This window comes from Callorhinus ursinus, unplaced genomic scaffold (assembly GCF_003265705.2).
Source record: "Callorhinus ursinus isolate GAN/ISIS: 27379988/994484 unplaced genomic scaffold, GSC_fseal_2.0 scaffold2, whole genome shotgun sequence".
Lineage (NCBI taxonomy): Eukaryota > Metazoa > Chordata > Mammalia > Carnivora > Otariidae > Callorhinus > Callorhinus ursinus.
In genome coordinates, this window is record NW_027397064.1 from 55,893,230 (window position 1) to 55,909,728 (window position 16,499).

At 41.9% G+C, this 16,499-nt stretch overlaps 1 protein-coding gene across 1 annotated transcript in view; it reads right to left on the bottom strand.

Moving 5' to 3' along the window:
- Nucleotides 1–1,198: 1,198 nt before the first annotated feature.
- The window catches only part of LOC141374940 (uncharacterized), a 57,915-nt gene continuing 42,614 nt past the window's right edge, over nt 1,199–16,499 (bottom strand). The window contains exon 4 of the mRNA XM_073905562.1: nt 1,199–1,474. The gene's annotated coding sequence lies outside the window, so the exon portion shown is untranslated. The remainder of the gene's footprint in view (nt 1,475–16,499) is intronic.

The following is a 16,499-nucleotide window of genomic DNA, read 5'->3' on the forward strand; positions in this document are numbered from 1 at the left end:
ATATTCAAGCACATCCAGACTCTCTGTCACTGAACTACAGAATACTAAATGATTCTGTCAGTTGTGCGTAACACACAAGGCCCATCCTGCTCATCTGTAATTAGCTAAGTGGTCCCGAAACCAAATTAAGAAGTATTTAAGATGATGAAAATGAGTCTGGAAACAAGATCACCGTTGGTCACTACACTTGGAGATTCAGCTTACATATCACAGGTCTGCTTTCACTAAAGAAACCTGCTCATACATTTATATCTTTACCGGTTTTTGAACTAAACTAGAGCATGCTTGGATTAGTGTCATGTGCAGGATCCTCATGGCGTATTTCCTTGATGTATCAGAAATTCTCTTTGACTTTTGCCGGATTTTTACCCTGTAGGATTCAGAAGGTTTTACTCATTTTGGAAAAGACAAAGGGCTGACCCCAAGATTACTGGCTCTTTGATAGTGGGTCACTTTTTAGACAAAGGGATGTTTTAGTCTTTGATGGAATCATGACCTAAGGATTAGGGGACAACTGAGCGAAGAGAGGGCATTTGATTGAAAAACTCCAACACTATTTTTGAATTCCTTGTATTGTCTGTCTGCTTTATGATATTCTGAAAGGCATGACAAAATTTTCTTTGGTGATTTTTATTTTATTTTATTTAAAAGATTTATTTATTTGAGAGAGAGAGAGTGCACGAGCAGGGGGATGGGCAGAGGGGGAGACAGAGAGAATCTCAAGCAGACTCCCTGCTGAGTGTGGAGCCTGACACAGGGCTCAATCTCAAGATCCCTAGATCACAACCCGAGCCAAAACCAAGAGTCGGACACTTAATCGACTGTGCCACTCAGGTGCCCCTTCTTTGACAATTTTTAAGGTGAAAGGATTTACTGCTCCTCATTTTTCACTGAGTAATAAATATAGTCACTATCCAGCAAAACACAAGGTTTCAAAGGCTACATACAGTTATTAATTTGATTACATTTCTTGCACCAGTGCATTCATTCCACTGAAAAATAAAAGAAAAATTCATTGTGAAAAATGCCTGCAGGTGAAAAATAATGTTTAGGTAACCCTTTAACCAATACGATTATGGCTTTGAGGAAAATCATCAAAAAATGAAATTTAAAAATGTAAATTAGCTGTGTGTCTGCTGAGATAGACATTAAAAAATACTGTAATATTAGTGCAAGTTTTTTTTTGAAGTGAGTTCTTTATTAGTTTTATTTTTGATAATTCCTGTCACTGTATCAACAGTAGAACATTCTTGGTCCAAATTAAAACTAATTAAAAGTTATTTAGGGAATACAAGTGAATAACAATGTTTAACAGTTAGCACCTCTCAGAATAGAAACTCCAGCAGCTGACAAAATGGAAGCTGAAAAACACTCATGGTTTGACTCTTCCAGATCACAGCAAAAACTGGTTTGCTTATATAACCGATGTAAACCCAGGATCCTACATGGGTCTAGTCTTGGCACTGGTTCAGACCTGCAGAAAAATATAATTGAAAACAATTCAAATCTTTCTGTCTCTTGAGAAAATGTCAAAGGTGGGAGTGTGTTTTAAATATCCAGCAAACTCCTTAAAGATACTGTTTGCACCTGTCTCTCGATCTCTGGTTCTGTGATCGGAGACCCAGCCTGAGGCTTCTCTCCCACTCCCTCTTTTCTCTGCCTCTGTTTTTCATCTGTCATTCAGCCTGGTCTCCTGGGCTTTAGTTTTCCATCCGATTGCTATTACCCAGGATCTGTGTGACAAACTTCAAAACACGCCCCTCGTTCCAGGCAGGGGGCAGGGGTACACGTTAGATTTTGTATCCCGCCCTTTGTTCTTGCGTCTGCTGCAGAGGAATTTTGCCACCAAAGCATTTCCTGAATGAGTCAAGTGGTTAGACCCTGGAGCTGCAGGGGCCAAGGCCCTGCTTCAGTCCCCACGAGCTTTGCTTTGTCTTACATCCACAGCTCACACTTGACCGTGACTCCGCGGTGTCAGAATGTCCCAAGACGACGACATATGCTGCGAGAGGATTTTCAGATGTTTTTTTCTTCTTATACTTTACATATTTATAAAATCTTCCACTTAAGCTTTCTTTTTATTTTTTTAGCTTTTATTTATTTATTTTTAAAGATCTTATTTATGCACGTGACAGAGAGACAGCGAGAGAGGGAACACAAGCAGGGGGAGCGGGAGAGGGAGAAGCAGACTCCCCACCGAGCAGGGAGCCCGATGCAGGGCTCGATCCCAGGACCCTGGGATCATGACCTGAGCCGAAGGCAGAAGCTTAACGACTGAGCCACCCAGGCGCCCCTATGCTTTTCTTTCAGGAGACCAGACACACACACACACACACACACACACACACACACACGTGTATTTTTTTTTTCTTTTAAGTCAAAGTGCAGTTGCTCTAGATGAAGCAAGGGTGGGAGACAAGAAGCTCAAGAGGCAGGTCACTTGATGTGAACTGGATAAAATCTCAGAGCTCGAAGAAGTCCGGATTTTCAAATGCCGTGCCCTGGCTCCGGAGCCATCCAGTACAGAGTTCCTTGGGAATGTAAACCCTGTAACATGGAAGCGCAGAGTTGGACTCTCTTAGGGGTGGAGAACTGACCCTGCTAAGGGGAGACCACTGCTCCAGGGTCCCCGGGAATGCACCTGAGCAGCCTGCCTCCCGGGAAGGAGCCTGCCAGGCTGGCCTGCAGGGCATTTCCGGGTGACGGGAGACGCGACAGAGCCCGGGGACGGCAGGCAGTTCTCCAGCCCAGACAGGGTCCAGCCAGAGGGCCTCGCGCGCTCCGCGGCCACTTCACCAGCCGACTGTTGCCACCTGCTGGCCACTGGAAGGAGGTGCTCGGCACCGGAAAAGGGAGGATTTGTTGTTTGGCGGTGGGGTGGCCAGGCCCCTGAGAGCTGCGCCAAAATATAGACGCAGACTCAGTGTTTTCTCCAAAGACGTGACCTGGGGAGGATCTATTACCATTCCACTCATTAAGCCACCCAAGAAGGTGGACTTTTACAAAAGTGATAATCTCATTCGTGCCTGATTTAGTCAATGACAAACACGTTTATTGCTATAAACCAGGTACCCTGCAAGGCACTCGGGGTGATTGATACTCACATCTCATTCTACCCCCACATGACATTATCCAGTGGATCTTCTACCCTAATCATTGAATTAGGCTTTATATTTCGTCATTCACTCACGAACCCGTATTGACTGAAGGCCTACTATAATGGCAGGCTCAGGGCCAGAAGCTGAACACACAGCGGTGAGAAAAACATGTACTGACTCCCCACTCACTGGTCTGCCGTCTAGTAGAAGGGACAGACATTAATCAGATCATCACACAAATAAACGTAACAGTATGCAATAGGTATAATATAAAAATACAACTGTGACAAAGGATTAGTCTAAATGACTTTGATCGATTCTAAAATGGAAATTTGGGCTATTTGATATGCATTAAAATTATTTAAAATGTTTCATTCGGGATGCCTGGGTGGCTCAGTTGGTTAAGCGTCTGCCTTCAGCTCAGGTCATGATCTCAGGATCGTGGGATTGAGCCCCACGTCTGGCTGCCTGCCCAGCGGGGAGTCTGCTTCTCCCTCTCCCTCTGCCTGCCGGAGGCTCCCCCTGCTTGTGCTCTCTCTCTCTCTGGCAAATAAATAAATAAAATCTTTAAAAAAAAATGTAGAGCCACACTACTTGACTAGGAACATATTTATTATATACTTTGTAAGTTATAGAAAGGCATGTATAGTAAACCCCATTTTTGAAAACATTTTTATGGGTGTTTTCTTTGAGCTCCCTACTACATAATCAATTTATTTGATTGTTCCTGTTGGATCATTATGATTATCATACAAATATGCTGTTATTTTTCCCATCCCCCCCAAAAGGGCATACAATGGAAAAACTTGTGTTGGCTCTATTTCCTCACCACCTCATTTCTTTGTTATCCTTTCAGTAAGGCCACTCTAATTGCTCCCCTCTTAAACCTACTCCAGTCAGGTTTTGTATGTGCCAAGGTCCCCAGTGGCCTCCATACTGCTAACTCCAGAGGCATTTCTGTCCTCCTGTCATGGGCTCCCTGAGCAGCATTTAACACAGCGGCTGCTGCCTCCTCCTTGTATGAGTTCTTCCTCTGGCTTCCAGGACACCATTCTCTGGGATCTCCTGCCCCTCATTGCTTCTGCTTTCTCAGGCTTTTCTGCATTCTTCCTCTTCTTCCCAGTTTTTGTTTGTTTTTTTTTTTTTTAAGATTTTATTGATTTATTTGAGAGAGAGAGCGCATAACTAGAGGGGAGGGGCAGAGGCAGAAGCACACTCCCGGTTGAGCAGGGAGTCTGACGTGGGGCTCAATCCCAGGACTCTGAGATCATGACTTGAGCCGAAGGCAGACGCTTAACCAAATGAGCCACCCAGGCGCCTCTCTTCCCAGGTTTTTAATGTTAGTTCTCTTCTCTTCCCTCACTCCTTTGACCGTATCCAGTCATGGCTTTCAGCACCATCTGCCCCCGCCTAGACCTCTCCCCTAGACTCTTGACTCATAAGTCCAACTGTCTACTCAGGTTTCTCATAGACGTTTCAAACTCAGCGTGTCCCTAACAGAACTTATGAGCCTCCTCCCCATTTAACCTGCTCCAGCCACAGCCTTCCTTAATCCGCTTGTTGGCACCTAAATCCTTCCCAATGCTCAAGCCAGAGCCCTGCAAATCATCTGCAGTCATCATCCTCTCTTTGTTTTGTATCCAGATCCAAACCTTCAGGAAATCCTCTTAGCCTTGTGTCAAAATATATTTCCCCAATCCAGCTACTTCTCATCACCCTCCCTGCAACCACTGTGGTCCCGTCTGCCCACACCTACCACCTGGATTACTGCAGGAGCACCTCCCTTGTCTTCCCTACAGTCTCTTGCTACCACAGGAGCCAGAGTGATCCTTTATGACGTACGTCAGACCATGCCCCTCCTGGTCAAAACCCTGCAGAGGCTCCCAGTCTTGCACACAGTAAAAGTCTACAAGACACGCTGTGTCCTCTCTTTCCTGGCTGCTCTCCGACATCATCTAGCCATCTCCCTGTTGCCCACTCTGCTCTAGCCTGGCCGGCCTCGTTGCGATGTCAGGAGCACACCAGGTCCACTCCCCTTAGGGACGTCTACTGCTGTTCACTCTGCCTGGAGTGTTCAACCCATGGATAGCTGCACCTCCTTCAAGTCTTCGCTCAAATGCCTCACCCCTGCTTGAGGGTGTTTTAACACTTGTGCTTCCATGCTGCAATCCCCTCTCTAGCCATCCTGATTCCCCTCACCCTGCTCTACCTTCCTTTTTTCCATAACATTTTCATGATAAGATACTAAACAATTTATGTTTAAATTTATATAGATAGATAGATGGATAGTTTATTTTCTCTAACTAGAATGCATTTTTATTGAGGAACAAAAATTTTCATCTGTTTACTGATGTATCTCAAATGCCTAGAACTATGCTTGGTACATAGCAATGCCCAAGAAAAAAATGTTCACTTTTTTAAAAAAGATTTTATTTATTTATTTAAGAGAGAGACAGAGAGAGCACAAGCGGGAGGAGCGGCAGAGGGAGAGGGAGAAGCAGACTCCCTGCTGAGCATGGAGCCCAACATGGGGCTCGATCTCAGGCCCCTGAGACCATGACCTGGGCCGAAAACAGACGCTTAACCAACTGAGCCACCCAGGCACCCCTAAATACAGTGAATTTCACAAAGCATATGGATATCAAAGTCATTACACTGTATACTTAAAATATCTTACAATTTTGTCAATTATACCTCAATAAAGCTGAAAAAAAGATTAATATTCTCCTGAAAGTAGCATTTCCTTAACAGTAGTTAATCCATGAAAGCCTATAAATTAAGTAAACTCTTAATTTAAGTAACATAAAAGATTTGGGATAGTGAAAAATGAGTGAATAAATGAATGCATGGAAAGGGTCGGAACAGATAAAAACTAACCCACTAACCATGAAAATTTCTAGTTAGAAGGATAATAAACATTTTTTCTTGTTGTTCATCTGTTTTTAATTTTTCTACAATAAACTTGAATTACTTAGACATTTTGAAAAAATAAGTTTACTACTGAGGATAACAACAGTTTAATTATTTTTTAGTCTACAGTTTCAAATGTTCATCTACAGAAGAGAATTGGTAAGATGGTAGAAATGTGGGAAAGGCACCCATTTACATTATTGTGAAGCCGTTATGAAGCTCCTGCCCAGACAGTGGGAGAAATTCTGTCTTGATTTGGATTCCCCCAGAAGCAGACACTGTAAGGGGTCTATCTGGGAGGTACAGCGTGAACAAAGTGGACAGGGAAGTGAAGGAAGCCAATAAAGGGAGGGCTGTCCAGCCATTTCCACCATGGGCAGTGGGGACTCCATCCATGGATGAACTCTGAGTCACAGCATAGAGTGTGCCTCAGTTTCCCCATCTGATGGGTGAGGAAACTGGGGTATTTGTCCACCTACAGCAGTTGAGGGCCGTTTCTGGAGCCATTAATGCTCTTGCATTTCCAGCTTGTCCTGTGTATTCCTGTAGCCAGAAAAAATCCCTTGGGCAGTGTTGGCAGTAGGCAGAGTTTGCAGAGTAGAGGTGAAAGACAAGGGCATATGGGGCAGGGGAGGGAGGGCCCTGAGAGGGTCTGCTATGGTTCCTTGATTAGACCCTGACTTTGCTCTGTGGGAGGAGCTCCCTTGTCTGTTGTTCTCTGTGGCTCCTCGCTCCCCTGCAGGTCTTGCTTGCCCATGCATCTCCATGGCCACATCCGAAGTGGGCAGCGGGGAAAGTGCCCTCCCTGGAGTCTGTACAACTGTTGTAGCATGTTTGGGTGCCCAAGGACTGTTTTAAGGCCTGAACAACCTAAGTTTTTCTAGTCTGGGTTCAAGAACTCTTTGGCAATACAATTCCTTCCAACACTTAGTAAGCTTCTGAAATATTTGTTTTCAGTCATTTCCATGTGCCAGTATGCACACATAGGGTTCTTCACTTAGACCTAACTCTCAAGCCTGATTTGCTTCTTTGCATCCTAACCCCCATGCCTCTCTCCTTCAACTTAATGGCAACCATCTTGAAGCTATCTGGAAAAAAACAGTCTTGAGTGTGAAGAAAGCATCCTTAAACTGCAGTGGTGAAACTATCTGCTTAAAAAGAAGTTTTAATGGGCTTTTGTTGCTCAAAGCCTTTTTTTCTATGTTATCACTTATATTTTGGGTTTCAAAGCAGAAGGCTTCAATTTCTGGACTCATTCTATTCCCTTTCATCTCTCCTCTTAAAGCAGCCGATTCTTGCCTGAGCTTGACCCTTATGCTGACACACTAAGCAAAGCAAATAAGAACCATTGTGCACTATCTTTGGGTTTTCCCCAACCTCTTTTAAAGCCATGGCTCAGTAGACATTTTGCTCACCAAGTAATTGAGGACAACAGTTTTATTAAATAATTTGCTATTATATAACACGTGTTTTCATCTTGTCAGCCTCCAATACAAATCTTCTTGCTTCCCTCTGCAATGCTATTTTTTAGGGTTTATTCTTAACCTCAGAACCCCAGTGAAAGGGAGTAAATTTTGTAGTAATACTAATAACACTAGCTACTGGATAAATAAACCCAAGAATTTCAATGGCTTAACCCGATGAGAGTTTTGTTCTCACTCATGAAATAGAGCTGGGTGGTGACAAGTCAATGGGTACCCTTCTCCATGAAGTCATTCAAGGATCCGGGATATTGAAAGCAAAGTCACCTCCAACGTGTGGTTTCCAATGGTCTCATGTCCATTCCAGCTAGTCAGAAGACTAAGGAGCACGACGCTTAAAGATGGCAGAGCAGGAGGAGTCTGAGCTCATCTCACCCCATGGATACAACTAGATAACACCCACATCGGTGTAAATAAGCCAGAAAATGACTGGCAAAACAGACTCTCCACAGCTAAATGTAGAGAAGAGGCCACATCGAAGAGGATAGGAAGGGCAAAGAGGTCTTGGGAGCCAAAAGGACGCTTGTAATTGGCCACAGGAGGGAGAGATGCTGCTGGCATGGAGAGAAGAAACAGACCCTCACCCCAGGCACCCCAGGCACCCCAGGCATGGCATGTGGAAGACGAATCCCCATAACATTTGGCTTTGAAAGCCCAAGGAGCCTGGCTTCATGAGTTTTTTATAATCAGTGGGACTTAACACCTGGAACTTGAAAAAAATCAGTGGGCTTGGTTCTGGCAGAGCCAGGAAAGTGATAGGAAACTGAGTCCCCACCCTTAAAGAGGCAGCAAAACAAACAGCCCTGTGGAAACACAGCATAGAAGCAGCAGTTGGAAAATGCCTGGGGTATACAGGGGGAGATTTGTTTACTAATCTCAGAGCATGTGCTGGAAGGGCAGGGAAGTTTGGGAGACTTCGCCAAGAATAAAAGAGCTGATGGGCACCATTTCCCTCCCCACACCCCAGCCTAGATACACAGACACCTTCGGCAGCAATAGAGTGCCAACACTTTCCACCTAGCTCGCTAATAGCACACCCTGCCCCTGTGCTCTCCTGCAGACTTGTCCCCTCCACCCCAGCCTGGGCAGTTTTCCCAGGCAGATGCAGCTCCCCTCCCACAGGGGATCAGTGTGGACCTTCTGGCACTGCACGCCTTGCCCCCGAGTTCTCCTGCAGACCTGCATTCTCCAACATGCCTTTGGTCAAAGCCTATCTGAAGCGGTGCCACAAGGCTGGCAGTGTGCAAGCAGCCCCAGCAGGGGTCAGCACCACTCCAAAGTGACTTCTACCCTGGGCAGAGGGGAAGATAACCACACACACCAGTCAGACTTCAGCCCCAGCAATAGGTTGGGAGCCGAGAGTTCGTCTGATTGCAGGCCTGGCCCACCCACAAAAGCCTCTCAGAGGACAACACAGGGAGAGTTTCTTGCATTTTGGGGCTACTGCATCTCTGGCAAACACCTGGTCTGACTTGACTCAAGCCCAAGATGGCCCCAGACTGGCCCACTAACAACATAGGGACCAAACCCCTATCCACAATAGACAGAGAGTCATCACAGATGACTGGACTGAAGGCAAATACAACTCAGCCACGCGGTAAGGTGCACACAACACACATGGGAGAAATCCCTGAAGTTCCAGGTTCTGGGAAACAGAGGACATTGCACTGCAGGGCACTACAGGACCTCTTCTTCATAAGACCACTACTTTCAAGAGCAGGAGACACAACTGACTTTCCTAACACAAAAACAGACACAGAGAGTTAGACAAATTGAGGAAACAGAGGAATATGTCCGAAATGAAAGAACAGGAAAAATCACAGCAAGAGAGCTAAATGAAATGGAGACAAGTAATAGTCCTGATAATTTTTTTTAAGATTTTATTTTTAAGTAATCTCTACACCCAATGTGGGGCTCGAACTCACAACCCTAAGATCAAGAGTTGCATGCTTTTCCAACTGATCCAGGCAGGTGCTCCAGATAGATAATTTAAATTATTGGTCATAAAGATACTCACTGGACCTGAGAAAAGACTGGAGGACCTCAGTGAGACCTTCAACAAAGAGACAGAAAACATAAAAAAAGAACCAATCAGAGGTGAATAACTCAATAACTGAAATTAAAAATACATGGAGGGAACAGCAGACTAGAAGAAGCAGAAGAACAGACCAGGGACCTGGAGGACAGAGTAATGGAAAGCAATTAAGCTGAACAGGAGAGAGAAAAATGAATAATAAAAATAAAAATAGATTAAGAGAACTTGGTGACACCATCAAGCATAATAACATTCACATTACAGGGATCCCAGAAGAAGACAGAGAAAAGGGGGCAGAAAATTTATTTGAAGAAATAATAGTTGAAAACTTCTCAAATCTGGGGAAGGAAAAAGAAATCCAGAGCCAGGAGGCAGAGAGAGCCCCCAACAAAATCAACCCAAGGAGGTCCACACCAAAACAAATAGTAATTAAAATGGCAAGAAGTACTAATAAAGAGAGAATTTTAAAAGCAATAAGAGAAAAGAAAACAGTTACATAAGGGAAAACCCAATAATGTTATCAGCTGATTTTTCAGCAGAAATTTTGCAGGCCAGAAGAGAGTAGCATGATATATTCAAAATGCTAAACAAACAAACAAACCACCAAAAAACCCTGCAGCCAAGAATATTCTATCCAGCAAGGCTATCATTCAGGATAAAGGTAGAGATAAAGAGTTTCCCAGATAAACAAAAGTTAAAGGAATTCATGAGCACTATATCAGCCTTACAAGAAATGTTAAAGAGGACTCTGTGAGAAGAAAGGAAAGACCATAAGCAGGAGTAAGAAAAGTAGGAAGCACAAAAGTATATCTATAAAATTAAGTATATCTGTAAAAATCAGTCAAGGGATTCACAAAATAAAAGAATGGAAAGTATGACACCATATACCTAAAACATGGTGGGGAGAGGAATAAAAACTTAGTGCTTTTAGAATGGGTTCAAATTTAAGCAACCATCAACGTACTATAGACTGCTATAGCCATAAGATGTTACATATAAACCTAATGGTAACCACAAATCAAAAACCAGTAATAGATATGCAAAAAATAGAAAGGAAACCAAGTATATCACTAATGAAAGCCAGGAAACTATGAGAAAAGAGAACAAGAGAAGGAGCAGAGAAGACCTACAAAAACAACCATAAAACAAGTAACACAGTGGCAATAAATACATACCTATCAATCATTACTTTAAATGTAAATGGACTAACTGCCAATCAAAAGACATACAAATGGATAAAAAAGCAAAACCCATCTTTATGCTGCCTACAAGAGACTCATTTCAGACCTAAAGATACATACAGATTGAAAGTGAAGAAATGGGCTAAATGGGTGATGGGTATGAAGGAGGGCACTTGTTGTGTTGAGCACTGGGTGTTATACGTAAGTGATGAATCACTAAGTTCTACTCCCAAAAGCAATATTACACTATATGTCAACTAACTAGAATTTAAATAAAAATTTGGAACAATAAATAAATAAGTAAATAAATAAGTAAAAAGGAAGGAGAAAAAAGTGAAGGAGTGTAAAATAGCATTTATCATGCAAATGGAAGTGAAAAGGAAGCCAGGGTAGGAATACTTACATTGGACAAAATAGACTTTGAAACAAGGACTGTAACAAGAGACAAAGAGGGACACTACATAATCATAAAAGGAACAACCCAATAAGAAGGTGTAACAATTGTAAATATTTATGCACCTAACATGGGAGCACCCAAATACATAAAGCAGCTAAAAACAAACAAAAAGGAAGTAATTGACAATAACAGAATAATAGTACAGGACTTTAACACCCCACTTACATCAATCAATTATCCAGACAGAAAATCAATTAAAAAAACAGTAGCTTTGGGGCGCCTGGGTGGCTTAGTCATTGAGCGTCTGCCTTCAGCTCATGTCATGATCCCAGGTCCTGGGATCAAGTCCCACATCGGGGTCCTTGCTCGGCGGGAAGCCTACTTCTCCCTCTCCCACTCCCCTTGTTTGTGTTCCCTCTCTCACTGTGTCTCTCCCTGTCAAATAAATAAATAAAATCTTTAAAAAATAAAATAAAAATAAAAAAACAGTAGCTTCGGACCAGGTGGATTTAACACATATATTCAGAACATTCCATTATAAAACAGTGGGACACACATTCTTTTCAAGTGTACATGGCATATTCTCCAAAATAGAATCAGATCTTGGGCCACAAAACCAGTATCAATAAGTTCAAAAAGATTGAAGTCATACCATGCATCTTTTCTGACCACCACACTATGAAACTAGAAATCAACCACAAGAAAAACATCTGCAAAGGACACAAATACATGGAGGTTAAATAACATGCTACTAAACAATGAATGGGTCAACCAAGAAATAAGAGAGGAAATCAAAAAATATGTGGAGACAAATAAAAATGAAAACACAACAGTCCAAAATCTTTGGGATGCAATAAAAGCTATTCCAAGAGGGAAGTTTACAGCAATCCAAACCAACCTCAAGAAGCAAGAAAAATCTCAAATAAACAACCAAACCTTACACCTAAAGGAGCTAGAGAAAGAAGAAGAAACAAAACCCCAAACCAGTAGAAGGAAGGAAATAAGATCAGAGCAGAAATAAATGAAATAGAAACTAAAAAAGAAAGAGAGAGAGAGAGAAGATTGATGAAACCAGGAGCTGGTTCTTTTTTTTTTTTTTTTTAAAGATTTTGTTTATTTGACAGAGAGAGACACAGCGAGAGAGGGAACACAAGCAGGGGGAGTGGGAGAGGGAGAAGCAGGCTTCCTGCCAAGCGGGGAGCCCGATGTGGGGCTGAATCCCAGGTCCCTGGGATCATGACCTGAGCTGAAGGCAGACGCTTAACGACTGAGCCACCCAGGCGCCCCCAGGAGCTGGTTCTTTGAAAAGATCAACAAAGTTGACAAACCTGTAAACAGACTCACCAGGAAGGGAGGAAGGAAGGAAGGAAGGAAGGCCACCCAAGTAAACAAAATCAGAAATGAGAGAGGAGAAATAACAACTGATACCACAGAGATAGAAAAGGATTATAAGAAAATACTATGAAAAATTACATATCAACAAATTGGACAACCTAGAAGAAATGAATAAATTCCTAGAAACATATAACCTGCCAAAACTGAATCAGGAATAAATAGAAAATTTGAACAGATTACTAGCCATGAAATTGAATCAGCAATCAAAAAGCTCCCAAGAAACAAAAGTCCAGGACCAGATAGCTTCACTGGTGAATTCTACCAAACATGTATTTATTTATTTATTGCGGGGGAGGGTTGGGGCAGAGAGAGAGAGACAGAGACAGAGAATCTTAAGCAGGCTCTACCCCCAGTACAGAGCCTGAGGCAGGGCTTGATCTCACAACCCTGAGATCATGACTTGAGCTGAAATCAAGAGTCGGACGCTTAACCTACTGAGGCACTCAGGAGCCCTTCTACCAAACATTTAAATAATTTTATTCTTTAAAGAAAATGAAAGAATTCTATTCTTCTCAAACTATTCGAAAAAACTGAAGAGAAAGGAAAGCTTCCAAAATCATTCCATGAGGACAGTATTACCCTGATACCAAAACCAGATAAAGACACTACAGAAAAAGAGAAATACAGGCCAATATCTCTGATGAACATAGGTGCAAAAATCCTCGCAAAATATTAGCAAATTGAATCCAACAATACATTAAAAAAATCATTCATTACCATCGGGTGGGATTTATTCTCAGTATACAAGGGTGGTTCAATATTTGCAAATCAATCAATGTGATATATCACATCAACAAGAGAAAGAATAGGGGCACCTGGCTGGCTCAGTTGGTAGAGCATGTGACTCTTGATCTCAGGATTGTAAGTTCAAGCCCTGTGTTGGGTGTAGAGATCACTTAAAAATAAAATCTAAAAAAAAACCAAAAAACACAAAAAAAAAACAAGAGAAAGGATTAAAACAATATGACCATTTCAATAGATGCAGAAAAAGCATTTGACAAGTACAATATCCATTCCTGATAAAAATCCTTAACAAAGTAGGTTTAGAGGGAACATACCTCAACAGAATAAAGGCCATTTATGAAAAACCCACAGCTAACATCATACTTAATGGTGAAAAACTGAGAGCTTTTCCCCTGAGATCAGGAATAAGACAAGGACATCCACTCACCACTTTTTTTTTTTTTTTAATGGGCTCCATGCCCATCCTGGAGCCCAGCATGGGGCTTGAACTCACAACCCTGGGATCAAGACCTGAGTTGCAATTGAGAGTCAGACGCTTAATTGCCTGAGCCACCCAGGTGCCCCCACTCTACCTCTTCTATTCAACATTGTACCAGAAGTCCTAGCCACAACAATGAGACCAAAAAAAAAAAAAAAGAAGTAAAAGACATCCAAATTGGTAAGGAAGAGGTAAAATTTTCACTATTTGCAGATGACATGATATTATGCATAGAAAACCCTAAAGACTCCACCAAAAAACTACTAGAACTGTAAGATCACAGGATACAAAATCAATATACAGAAATCCGTTGCATTTCCATACACTAATAATGAAGTAGCAGAAAGAGAAATTAAGAAAACAATCCCATTTACAATTGCACCAAAATAATAAAATATCTAGGAATAAAGTTAATCAAGGAGGTAAAAGACCTATACTCTGAAAACTATAAAACATTGATGAAAGAAATTGAAGACAACACAAACAAAGGAAAAGATATTGCATGCTGATGGATTGGAAGAACAAATATTATTAAAATGTCCATACTACCCAAAGCAATCTACAAATTCAGTGCAATCCTATCAAGATACTAACAGCATTGTTCACAGAACAAACAACACTAAAATTTGTAGGAACCACAAAAGATCCTGAATACCCAAGGCAATCTTGAAAAAGAAGAACAAAACTGGAGGTATCACAATCCCAGGTATCAAGATATACTACAAAGCTATAGTAATCAAAACAGTATGGTACTGGCCCAAAAAGAGACACATAGAGCAACAGAACGGAATAGAGAGCCCAGAAAAAAAACCATGATCATACGGACAACTAATCTTTGACAAAGGAGGCAAGAATATGCAATGGGAAAAAGTCTCTTCAACAACTGATGTTAGGAAAACTGCTACTTGCAAAGAATGAAACTGGGCCACTTTCTTACACCATACACAAAAACAAACTCAAAATGAATAAAGACCTAAATGTGAGACCTGAAACCATAAAAATCCTAGCAGAGAGCACAGGGTTTTGACATTGGCCTTAGCAACATTTTTCTGGATATGTCTCCCGAGGCAAGGGAAACAAAAGCAAAAATAAACTATTGGGACTACATCAAAATAAAAAGTTTCTGCACAGTAAAGGAAACAATCAACAAAACTAAAAGACAACCCACTGAATGGGGGAAGATATTTGCAGATGACATATCCAATAAAGAGTTAGTATCCAGAATATATAAAGAACTTATACAACTCAACACCAAAAAAACCAAGTAATCCAACCAAAAAATGGGCAGAAGACATGAAGAGACATTTCTCCAAAGAAGACATTTAGATGGCCATCAGATACATGAAAAGATGCTCAACATCACTGGTCATCAGGTAAATGCAAACCAAAACCACGAGGGGGCACCTGGGTGGCTCAGTCAGTTAAATGTCTGCTTTGGGCTCAGGTCATCATCCCAGGGTCCTGGGATCAAGTCCCACATCAGGCTCCTTGCTCAGCGGGGAGCCTGCTTCTCCCTCTGCCTGCAGCTCCCCCTGCTTGTACGTGCGAGCTCTCTCTCTCTCTCTCCCTCTCTCTCTCTCTGGCAAATACATAAATAAAATATTAAAATGAAATAAATTAAAAAACAAAAAACAGAACCACAAACAACACAGGAAACAACAGATGTTGGTGAGGATGCGGAGAAAGGGAAAGCCTCTTACACTGTAGGTGGGAATGCCAGCTGGTGCAGCCACTCTGGAAAACAGCATGGAGGTTCCCCAAAAAGTTAAAAATGGAACTACCCTATGATCCAATAATTCCACTACTGGGTATTTACCCAAAGAATACAGAAACACTAATTCAAAAAGATACATGCACCCCTACGATTACTGCAGCATTTTTTACAATAGCCAAATTATGGAAGCAGCCCAAATGTCCACTGACTGGTGAACGGATAGAAAAGATGTGGTATATACACACATGGAATATTAGTCATACGAAAGAATGACATCTTGCCATTTGCAATAACATGGATGGATCTAGAGGGCATAATGCTATGTGAAATAAGTCAGAGAAAGATAAATAACATACAATTTCACTTCTGTAATTAAGAAACAAAACAAATGAACAAAAGGGAGGAAAAAGAGACAAATCCAAAAAACAGGCTCTTAACTGTAGAGAACAGGTGGTCACCTGGGGGGACTAAGTGGGGGGTTGGGTGGAAAAGGTGAAGAAAAGAGTACACTTGCGATGAGCACTGAGTAAAGCATAGAGTTGTTGAATCACTATATTGTACACCTGAAACTAATGTAACACTCTATTAATGATACTGGATACTTTATTTTTTTTATAAAGATTTTATTTATTTTTGAGAGAGAGAGAGAGCACAAGCAGGGGGCGCAGGGGCAGAGGGAGAGGGAGAAGCAGACTCTCTGCTGAGCAGGGAGCCTGATGTGGGACTCGATTCCAGGACCCTGAGATCATAACCTGAGCCGAAGACTGATGCTTACCTAACTGAGTTACCCAGATGCCCGATACTGGATACTTTAAAGTTTAAAAAGAAAAGACTAGAAGAGCATGGATGCTCTCTGCTGAGAGGTTTGTGAGTCTCAAAATTTCTCCTCACATTTCATTTTCTAGATTCCAGTCACATGGTTCCATCTAGATGCAAGAACCGGTGGAAGGATGTATTTTCTCGTAGGCAGTGAGAATGCAATACCCTGGAAAGGAGAGAACCAATTTTTTAGTGGACAGTGAGCTGATATTCCACAACTTAAACAGAAAAAATATAAATAATGTCA